Here is a 10,151-nt window from a genome sequence, read left to right on the forward strand (position 1 = left end):
AGAGATTGATTCTGTTGTAACTTCGATAGTGAAGCGAAGCACGTAATCAATAGAGAGAGAGAGAGAGAGAGAGAGAGGGAGAGAGAGAGAGAGAGAGAGAGATTCTGTCGTAACTTCAATAGTGAAGGGAAGCACGTAATCGAGAGAGAGAGAGAGAGAGAGAGAGATTCTGTCGTAACTTCAATAGTGAAGGGAAGCACGTAATCGAGAGAGAGAGAGAGAGAGAGAGAGAGAGAGAGAGAGAGAGAGAGAGATTGATTCTGTCGTAACTGCAATAGTGAAGCGAAGCACGTAATCAAGAGAGAGAGAGAGAGAGAGAGAGAGAGAGAGAGAGAGAGTGAATGTGAGAGAGAGACTGAAAGCTAATGATGAGTAGTTCAGCTGAGATCAACGACCTGTATACTCTTGAGAGCGGGCTTGTTAAGTGACTGTAGGCGAGCTTCATCATATTGACGCTGCTGAAGGTGGCCATGGCGCAGCTGGCGATGATGCACGTTGATCTTGAAGGAGCGGGCGCCCACGTTATTATAATTATGAGGACACAGTACTACATGGAAGAAGAAGAAGAAGAAGAAGAAATCCAAGAGGACGGGCCTTCGTGACATCCTCGGAGGCGCGTCGCAGTTGTGCGATGTAGAGATGGCTCTGTCGCCACCCCTCCCTTTAAAATAGACCATCGATAGGTTTCGGCAGCACCTTCATGTGGCCGTCTCGGCAAGCACAATGCCGCGTAAAACGGCCGTCCCCATCTCATGACAACTCATAACATGCTTGAATTTAGTCATTTTTTACAATGTGACTACCAATATCAAGAATACACTCAACTTGCATGGATAAATAAATCAATATTGCAAACTATCACAACAACAAAATGAAGGGTTTGCCAATGCCAAAATATTGGTGCCACAAGGTCCAAATTCATGAGATTGCTATTTTTGTCTCAATAAGTGTTGAAGTATGTGACAATATGTCTCTTGATATTAGTATCAATATATAGTAATGCATATACCAATGCACATTTTGACACGCATATCAATGTGCAGACCGATGTCCAATGCTAATTAAAAAATACATACGACGAAAACTTTCACTTTCTCTACTCATTCTTAAATGAATAGCATAGTGAGTGCAACCAAAACAATACGTCAAAATCTAAGAGCATATTCCCTCCATTTTCAATTTTTTTTGCATTCTTTTCTTGCTCATCATCCACTCACACTCACTTTGGAAAATACCATTGCTATAGATCTTGAGAAAGAAAGTGTGTATATGTGTGTGAGGAAAGTACTGTATATATGTGTATGAGGAAGAGAAGGAAAAAATTTGATACTATAGGTTGTTTTAGTCAATTTTGAGCTCCCTAATTGTGGAGAGAGAGAGAGAGAGAGAGAGAGAGAGAGAGAGAGAAGTTTAAAACTAGTTGCAAACTTTTTTGTAGAGTGCACATCCTATTGGAGAAAGGCTTCATGTGTGTAGAGGTTGGAAGAATAAACATTCAACACCACCATCTTCATTGAGCCTACACCAAGTTTATTAACCTGTTCTTTAATTGTTAAAGCATGTCTTTAGATATAATGTCATGTGAAAATTAAATTATTTGCATATTGCTTAGTATAGAAGTATTATGTAGTAAAAATGAAATATAAAATAAAATATTGTTTGAAAGATTACTATTTAAAATAAAACAATAAATGAGTTTATGATAAAAAAGATAACATTTAACCTTACATTTTTTAATTTATAAAAAATATAGAGAGTGAGAAGACAAGTGATTAAAGGTGATAAAAAAGCTTGTGAGAAGAAAAGGTAACAATTAATTAAAAAATGTTTAGGCTTAGGCTAAGTTACACTACAACAAAAAGGCTCCATAGACGCGCTTGTAGATGCAATATTTGAATTGTGAAAAAAAATATTGGGCGCGTTTATTACCGCGTCTACTTCTGCGTTTACAGTATCACGTCTAAAAGCGCGCTTATAGTCAGAGTTACACGCCCACGTAGACGCACATATAGACGCGCGTATTGACGCGCTACGTAAATATATAATCATATTTATAAAAAAGTGGATATATTCATATTGTGCGTCTATACAGGTGTGTATGTATACGCATCTAAAAAAGCGTTTACTCTGCAAGTTTTTGATGAGAATAGACGCGCATTTATCCTGCAATTTAGACGCGCTGATAGACGCGCAAAATAGAGGTATGAAAAAAAAAACTAGAGAGCATGTGGCTTTGCAAGCCACATGCTCTCTAGTTTTTTTCCCCCCATCAACATCAAATTATATGCTTAGGGAAAACATAGAAAGATTATTTCGAAGATTGGATACTAAAAACAAAACAATGTATGTAGAACACGAAATTTCATATATATAGATGAAACGTTTTTACATTATGAGTTCTAGTGCTTGTGACCTCAAGCATGGTCATGGTCGCAAGCACTAGCTAAAAGTAATACATATCAAAAATGAAAATTACAAGCCAAGGGGAGGCATGCATGCATGGGGCTCCTTTATATCTCCTCAGAAGAGGCATCATCATCGCTACCACCACCGCTGCCTGTGCCGTTGCTGTTGCCGCCACCGCTACTGCTAGTCCCCTCTTCTCTATCCTCAACTGCAGCAAGGTTCGCCTACACAAAGGATTAAGGTATATAAATACCATTACAAACAATAAATTAGAGTTATCTATACTTTTCATGTAAAAAATAAACATACCTCTTCTGGTGGTGGAATCCTCATGGCGCGATTATATTGCTCCTCCGTGATGAGTCTCTCCTCGTAGAAATGTTGCCAAGTGAACGCCCGGTTATGACCTCGATGGTAACCTACCTCTCTAGGAGTAGGCATCCTACCAACGATATGATACTACAAAACAATTTGAATATACAACGTATTAAAACACACTACATAATGAAGTGAAACAAATTACAAAATTTAATTTAAAAAAAGAAATCAAATAATACTTACAAACTCAGCCTCCCATGACTCCTTGCCACCTGATCCATAATGCGACGATCCCGTGGTTGGATACGTCGCGCCTCTGCATGCTGGCGACTTGTCATTTTCTCCGCTGCTCTCTTCTTGGCCTCTTTCCACTCCTTGCGGTGGCAATTGGGTGGTTGGCCATATCCAAGGCACCCCTGCTCTTATCTCTGCAGTGACTCCTTGGCGCGCATCATAAGGTGAGACCTCTTGTTATGAAGCGCGTCTCTCACCTTTGACCATCCCCAATCATCTGAGAATCGTGAATTCTCGGGATTAGGGTACCTTCTATGTACTGCCCGCAGCACCTCTTGCCACAAACCATTTTTTTGGTGCTTGAAGGGAATCATACAATCTTTGTATGTGGCATGCACGACACTCCTCAAGTAGGCTATCACTTCCCTCCTCTCAGAGTCATGCAAAATACCACCAACATCAGTGATAGAGTAGTACATTTGTGGAGGCTCACCTCTCTCATTTTCCAGTGAGGGTGATCGAGAGCCACCACCTAGGCAACCCCCACAAAGCCCTCGACCTCCTCGTCCTCCCGCATGACTCTCCCTCCTCCCTCGACGAGCACTACCCTCTATCTCACTCGATACACGTGCTTCTGCAGATGCACGTGCTTCGGCCGATCCATGTACCTCAACTTATCCTTGTGTAGGCAAAGATGTGATAGGTGTCCTAGACATCACACTGAAAACCTCCTCTGCAGTGGGAGGGCGACCAAGATAATTGGTCATCTCCCCCATGAATTGCTCCTTGTTGAATGGGGTGCTGGAGGATCCAGGATTCCACATCTACACAAGAAAAATCATATTACCCTGTGCAGATAAAATATATTACATGCTGCGTCTATATCTGGGTCTTTGTGTGCGTCTGTTCAGCGCGTCTATTTCCGCGTCTATACCTGTGTCTACACTGTCATCTGGACGCGCACAGTCGGACCATTTCTTTTCAAACTTGGTTAAAAAACGTGCAAAAAAACCTCCATAGATGACAAGATCCAGTATGTGAAGAGAGAGAAGAGAGAGACAAACAGACAGAGAAAGTAAACAAGATTGAGAGAGAGAAGAAGAACTCACCTTCTTTGCTTGTTCCAACGGGTGGCGGCTAGGTTGCAAGCTCCTTGTCCTCCTCCCTTCCCTTGGTAAGTTTCTTGAATCGTCTTCTCTTCCTTGCTGTTTGGCTCTTGTTCTTTACTCTTTGGCTCTTCTTTCCTCCTGTCCTCTTTTTACTCTTATTTCCTTGCCTCATTGTCTTCATGAAGTGATACATAGACATGAGTAGTGATGTCGAGCTCGAACTGCAGAAAACGTGCAAAAAACGTAGGAAAGCACAGGTTTGAAAAGAAAGCCACAACTTTTTTTAATTTTTTTAAATACCTGCGTGGCGCATCTGTAAGTGCGTGTAATTGCGTGTGTATATGCACAGATAATACCTATTACACGCACTTACAGACGCATAGGAACAATTAAACTGATGAGATGCTAGCTTTTGGTTGTTTTTGGATCAACATGACATGACTTTCCTAGTCTTTCAATATCAAAATGTTTGCCTCCATATTGTAAGTATCAATGCATGCATTTAGGGAATCAATTGACCTATGTGCTGACATATATAACAAAGCTTGAGGATAAGAGATAACACATTGGCAAGTCAATTGGCACATATGTGGTGACTACTAGACCATCCCACTTACAATTGCATGCAAGTATCAATAGGTGGATAAAGCACGAATGATTTTTAGCTAGAGAGAGATAATGCAATGAAGGTGTATACGAAAGAGATAGAGAAAGGCATATTATCCATCAATCAATCAAAGATATGTACATGAAGTGACTTGATATAGTAATTAGAGTATCGTCATTTTTAGGATGCTCCATTGACTTCTGTAAGTTCCTATAACCTTGAAGTAGAATATAGCCAACCACACTGTCCATGGAAGGAAAACTTGACCTCATCAAATTAACCAAGTTAATTTACTTATACATTTCATAGATAAGAGATTTGTAGTTGGCTTGTTGGTATTGCAAAGTATCCTTACAGTGATATATTTTAGTCACCAACAAGTGGATACACTGGCTAAAGATGATGAAAAGAGGACATGTGCACATTGGCTACATGTGGTCCACCTTATCTAAAATTATATGTGAGCTATAAGTGCACCTTGACATGATTGGAATAGCTTGCACATGCACAAGCCAACTGATTTACATCAATCTACTCATGCTATGAATTGGCATGCATGGCTAGGTTAAGTGCACAACAAATGAGACATGTGAGTGTATTGATAAGTTCTCTCTCTCTCTCTCTCTCTCTCTATATATATATATATATATATATTGCAAATGCACAAGTCAACCTTTGATCTATAAGTTTTAGCCATGGCTAGGTTAAGTGCACAATAGATGCAACATGTGCATATATCAATCACTTCTATGATAATTATGTCGTATATACATCCAATCATCATGCCTATCCAATCATATTTGTATAGGGCATAATTGGATGTATATAGGGCATGAAATCACATATATATAATTAGCTTTGAATGATTGGATGTATATTTGTAGTACTCAGAAAGAAGTAAAGTTGGTAATGTATATCATGTCCTATGCATGTATATGCCCTATACATGTATATCATGTCGTATATACATGTATATCATGTATGTATGATCCTATACATGTATATCATATCCAACTAGCTTATGATCCAGGTGTAATTATGTCGTATATAGATCCAACCATGCCCTATTCAAACAAATACTTGCTGTTAAGAGGTTTGGTCATATTCAGGGACTTTATGAGAAATGAAAAATATGTGCGTTTATTTTCGCATCTATAAGCGCGTTTATAAACGCGGATATATAGACACGTTCTTTATACTAGCGTGAATAGACATGCTGATACACGCGCCCGCTTTTTCGCGTCTACAGTGCGCGTCTATAGGGCCTTTCTCTTGTAGTGATTAGACTAATCATATGTTTGGCTTAGGCTAAGTTAGGCTAAGCATACACTTGGCTTGATCTATGTATGGAGATTGGGTATATGCTAGAATTAATACTAGATTAGACTGATATAGGCCTGACCTAGACTTATGCTAGGTTACTGAGCAAAGAAAGATGGCAAGATAAGCTTTTAATGATATTGGCGAGGCACATTTTTCCCTCTCTAGTAGTGCTTTTGCCTCAGCCTTGCATGTATATATATTCACTTTCTAGAGAATACTTAGTCTTATAAATCTTTTACTCAGTCATCTTTCAATCGTGGGGTCGCACCTATAACAAATCATCTATATAACCTGCATTCAAAGGAGATCAAGAAATACTCTTTCTTTACATGTATGCTATAAGGCCTTAAAATGATCCCTTTTGCTTTACTAAACTTATAAATTTCTCTTTTTTTTTGTAAGTCCTATAAATTTTACTAAATATAATACCATTTCTTTTGAACTCATGTGATATATTATTACATATTCTATAAGGTGGACTTCCCAGGCTTTCAATATACTTTATATTATGTGCTCTCAAGGTTATTCTTCTCAACCTATGTATGCAATCTATAGTCCTAAGTATAACAATTAGTCATAGAATGGAATTCAAAATCTTAGCAGAGTTTTCAATACCTTTCACTTGATTTCATGTGATTGGGATGAAATTCAATTATAGTTCAACAAATACTATGTATTCTATTTCATCCTTTTATGCAAAATTTTGACAATAGTAATTTTTGAAGATAAGGGCTCTTAGATGTGTTACCTAATACAAGTTGGTTTTGTACAGATTTCCTTTGTATAAGTAGCATTTGCATCAAGTGCAAAGAATGGCCATGTATGGCAGTAATGATGTAAGTTATATATTGGATGTTAAGGACAAGTTGAATGGAACTAAGTACTGGCCACTATGGGATTATATGATGTATTGTGTGTTATTTGCAAAAGGGCTCTAGAACATTATTGTGCATGTAATTAAAGTACATCCTAGTGTGGTTTTGATAGATACATGTGCATCACAAGTAGGTGCTTTCAAGGATTTTGAAGATTCTAGTTCTGCTCTAGTTAAAGCTATAGCACCACCATTAACACTTACTCTTGATCAGATTTGTTGAGAGGACAAACATGTAGAGGCTCATGTCTTGATTGTATTATTTCGAGATTATTCCTTAAATGTACCATGATTCTACACATTTTCTCATATGATACAACTTAAGATAATTGGGATACACTTGCACATTTGTATCAAGGAAGAAATAAAACTCGTGTTACTTACCTACGTAAGCAATTAGAGAGTGAACATATGGATGAAGGTGACTCTATGGATAGTCTTTGAACAAAGAACAAATGTCTTAAGGAGTAGTAAATCATTGCACGTGAGATTTTTCTAGAAAATTTACTTGTGTAGATTGTTCTCAATGGTCTTCTTGATTTTTATTAGGCTCTTGTTGTGTAGTCTTTGTTTAATGAAAGACAATCCATATGTTTTGTCCATATCTGGTGTGGATGTTAGAGTTTTTCCATTTGATGAGGTGCTTTTATTTAATATAAAAAGAATAACATCGGAAAAGTTGGTCCATTATATGCATTGTGGATCAAGCTTTTGTGGCTAGTTGTAAAAAAATAAAGAAAAACTTGCCCTTTTGTTGGCAAGCAAAAATATACAAATGTTGTTCAGAAATATATGGATGATAAGGATGAGAAGAATGATGATAAGATCTAAAGGAAATCTATTACATGTATTGTAAGGCAAGAGTTCATGTAATTAATAATAGTCCTAAACTAGCTATACAAAAGGGCCTACAAAGAAAGAGGCTAGTATAATTGTTGCAGATATCTCTCCTTCTAATTCAAAAATTTCAAACATTTTATAAGACATAAAGTGGGCATTTAGCACACAATGTAGTCATGAAACTATTTTATATGATTCTTGCATATCTATTGTGGATTCAGATATGTGCTACCACTAAGCATATTAACTCTCAATGCAATCTATTTACTTCTCTTAAGTTTGCTCGTAAGGATAGTGATATCACATGTGCCAATAGCTCCTATTGTCCTATTAAAGAAGTTAAACAAGACTATGTTGATTGCTACTTATGGCAGAACTTTCACTTTTAGATGCTTTGTATATGTCAAATATCATGAAGAATTTGTTGTTAATTTTTACATTTGCCAATATTAGCTTGATTTTTAAAGTTATGGATAACAAATATACAATTAATTATTTCTCATGCGTAGAGTTGGAGCAATGGGCTCATAGCATATTGAGCCAACACAGTCTTGATTGGTAGTATTTAGGTTCTCACAATTGTTGTGATTGTAATCCTTATGGAGATGACCATGCTATCTCACACTGTCAATGTTACTCAACATAGTGAAATTGTGTCCCCTTAATCTTGTAGTCTTGTTTGATGATTAGCCCTATCGATCATGGCTTTGCACATTTTGGTAGTACTAAGATGACTCTAGGTTTGCCACATATACTCTAGTTGCAGCTTTTATTTCCTTATTCTGGGATAGAGTGCTTATTCCTTCATCTCCAAATAAATATATAGATTGAAGAGTACCTTATCAATGTTGGATTTTATGTTTTTAATGTAAATTACTCAGTTTATGTGAGAAAGGGTAATGCAAGTTTGATCATTATAGTCATCAATGTGAATGACTTGATTATTGCAAGTAATAGTGATAGCAAGATTGCTAATGTTAAAGGCCTTTTGAAGCAAAAGTTTGAGATGAAGAATTTGGATGAACTAAGGTACTTTCTTGGTATTGAGGCTATCAAATATTGTAAGGGTATATGGTTGTCCCAAAGGTAGCATGACTTGGATATGTTATCCAAGTATGGTTTGATGGCATGTAAGCCTCTTTCAATACCATTGGAGCAAAAATGTAAAGTTGAGTCCTAATGTTGGGGATGCAAGAGGATAATAGGGAATTTGATTTCTATGGCTATCACAAGTCCAGACTTGAGCTATGTTGTTGTTGTACGTGTTAGTCATTTATGTAGGTACTTAGGAAGCCTCATTTGGATGCAGTCAGACACGTACTAAGATACTGAAGTCCACCTTGCATGATGGGCTTTTTTAAATGAGGAAAGAAAGGATATATAAGTGGTTGCATATACAGATGCATATTGGGTTGGTAGTATGGTTGATAAAAATTTTATTAGAAGATTCATGTTTCTTATTAGTAGTGTAGCAATTATATGGAGATACAAAAAAAGCAACCAATGGTTGATTTATCAAGTATAGAGGCTAAGTATAGAGATGCTTCTATATGGTAGCATGTGAGGTGGTATGGCTATAAACATTATTGGATGACTTGGATGTACATGGATATGGCCCATTTATCATTCACTATGACAATATGAGTCGTATATAGTTGTGTTAACCCCAACACAAAGAAAGCAAAAGGAAATAAAAAAGACGCAGGGCAAAGGCGAAAAAAAGGTAGCCCGACTGAAGAAAGAAGAGGAGAAAAGGCCAAAAGCATAAGGGCAACCTTAAAAGTCCAAGGCAAATGCAAAAGGGGAAAGGTGCATTTTAAAATAAAAAGGCGCACCCTGAAATCTTGTAAAAGAGCATTGGGCTCTCACCCGTGCAATTTGTAAATGTAGACGGGCGGTGGAAAGGAAGCTAGGAAGATAGAAGGACAATGGAAAAAAGGGCCTAGGCTATGGCCAGCCATGTAAAAAAGGGGAAAAGGGGATGACCCCCCAAAAGGGATTTAGGGTTTTGTATATAAAGTTGAAAAGTGAATGAGAAGCTCATTCTTGTGTGTGGCCAAAAGTGGCTCTCCTCTTCTTCTTCTTCTTCTTCTTCTTGCTTGCTTGAGCTTGTGCTTAAGAGAGGGAGTATGAGAGTGTGAGAGTGAGGGACCGAGGAGGAGAAGCTCTCCATCTTCTCCTCTCTTCTTCTCTTCTCTTCTCTTCTCTTGTCTTGCTCGCGGTGATGGAGCTTGGAGCGTGGAGGTTGAGGATGGAGCTTGCTTGAAGCTTGCACTTGGATCGTGGAGCGACCAGAGTGCGCGAGAGAGGAGGTAACTCGATCAGCATGGAGGTAAGCTCACTACACGCATAGATATGAATGGCGCATCGGCTATGTGAGAGGTAGCCATTAGTGCTTGTCTTGGAACGCTTGAAGCAATAAGCGGTCCGTGGGTCTTGG

The 10,151-nt window shown here is 38.0% G+C and overlaps 1 protein-coding gene across 1 annotated transcript in view; it reads right to left on the reverse strand.

Moving 5' to 3' along the window:
* LOC148025909 (protein neprosin-like) overlaps positions 1-424 on the reverse strand; it is a 5,094-nt gene extending 4,670 nt beyond the window's left edge. The window contains exon 1 of the mRNA XM_087692157.1: positions 396-424. The gene's annotated coding sequence lies outside the window, so the exon portion shown is untranslated. The remainder of the gene's footprint in view (positions 1-395) is intronic.
* Positions 425-10,151: the final 9,727 nt, after the last annotated feature.

Source organism: Lygodium microphyllum, chromosome 14 (assembly GCF_053477565.2).
Source record: "Lygodium microphyllum isolate KBCC chromosome 14, Lygodium_microphyllum_v1.1.10, whole genome shotgun sequence".
NCBI classification, from domain to species: domain Eukaryota; kingdom Viridiplantae; phylum Streptophyta; class Polypodiopsida; order Schizaeales; family Lygodiaceae; genus Lygodium; species Lygodium microphyllum.